Source organism: Pteropus vampyrus, unplaced genomic scaffold (assembly GCF_000151845.1).
Source record: "Pteropus vampyrus isolate Shadow unplaced genomic scaffold, Pvam_2.0 Scaffold421, whole genome shotgun sequence".
Taxonomy (NCBI): Eukaryota; Metazoa; Chordata; class Mammalia; order Chiroptera; family Pteropodidae; genus Pteropus; species Pteropus vampyrus.
In genome coordinates, this window is record NW_011889202.1 from 128,768 (window position 1) to 130,461 (window position 1,694).

Consider the following 1,694-nt stretch of genomic DNA (forward strand, 5'->3'; position numbering starts at 1 on the left):
ACTGATTTCAGCCTTCTGGTGTCCAGAATTATAAGACAATAAGGTAGTAATTTTGTGGTAATTTATTACAACAGACACAGGAAACCAATGCACATGGCTTAATAATATCAAGTAAGGATGATAATATCTACCTCAGAGTATCATGGTAAAAATTAAATCAGGCAATATATTTAAAAGTTCTTAATAAAACCAGGCATATACTATATACTTCATAAATGGTAACTATCTTTTTTTAAAAAAATCATTTATTTATTTATTTATTTATTCATTCATTCATTCATTCATTCATTCATTTATTTTTATGGTGACATTGGTTAACAAAATCCAATAAGTTTCAGCTGTACATTTTAACAGTAAGGCATATATATGGTAACTATCTTTATGGTAATTACTGTTATTATTAAAACGGGACCTGGTCTACAGCCATGCCACCCTGAACAAGCCTGATCCCATCTGATCTCAGACGCTAAGCAGGGTCAGGCCTGGTTAGTACTCAGACGCTAAGCAGAGTCAGGCCTGGTTAGATGGGAGACCGCCTAGGAAGACCAGGTGCTGTAGGTGTTAAAAAAAAAAAAAAACTGGATTTGGAGACTTCTTCAAAAAAGGAATTTGGGTTTTGCATTAAATAGCATAATTGTATTTGAATGTATATGCTGGTCAGGAGATGAGGGAAAGGAGAGTGTAGTGAACAGTTGGGACTGGAATGGAATGGCTTCTGAGTTTAGACTAGAAAGTGGCATCTGTAGCAATTAATTGCTTTCCCTACTTCATGATAAATCTTTCTTCCACAGTCCTGCCTACTTCAGCCCTGGGGAAGGTAAAAAAGGAAAACGAAAATTAGAGGAGAGAAGGAGTTTGTGAAGTAGCTCACCATTGGGAGACATGGAGAATTTTGCCTAAGGGCTGCTACCTCTGGGTGGTTAACATATGACAGGCCATACAGAATTTAGTCACATAAGAGTCAGGAATCAGGGACAACATATTTTTTCTTGACAAACAAATGTGTTCACTTGTTGACCAACACCATTATTTTTGCTGTGTTCTCTTCTGATTCAATTCATTCACTTTTCATCCTGGGATTTTATAGTCAACTTATTCCTGGGACTCTATAGTCAATTTATTATTCATGAATAGTCTAAAAGACTACCATTTCATGGCAAAATTTCTGCTTGTCTATTTTTGTTATGGCATGAATTGCTGCAAAATTATGGCATCGTTTTGTAAAAGCTGGAAATTTTACCCCCAGTATACCTCCTAGGGAAAAATAAAAAAATCATATTTTTGATAATAGCTTGTTTTCAACAAATAAATACTACTCCCAAATCTATCAGTGACATAAAATGTTCTGTAACAAACTAGTTGCCAAATTTGAATTGAATAAATAGTGAGCTGAATTATCAGGCTGTAATTGTGTCTAATGGAGAGGAGGCTTTTCAGCTTTCTAATAGATTCTATTAGAGCATCCAGTTATTTGACTTTCCTTTGACCCCTTATTCTTCTCCCTCTACCACCTTATGGGATGGGAGCTCATAGAGCTGTACATATCTGAAACAAAATGAGGAAACTGAATTCAAAATAATTGACCATAATAACAAAGCCATAATAATGGAATGTTTATTACACCTTTTCTCATATTCCTAGTCTTTCCACATTTCAGAATGAGGTCAACAAAATACTGAACTGTAAGTTAGGAG

The 1,694-nt window shown here is 35.0% G+C and overlaps 1 pseudogene; it reads left to right on the plus strand.

Annotated features, from left to right (window-relative positions):
• The first annotated feature begins 415 nt into the window (after nt 1-415).
• Nucleotides 416-561, plus strand: LOC111732051 (annotated as a pseudogene).
• Nucleotides 562-1,694: the final 1,133 nt, after the last annotated feature.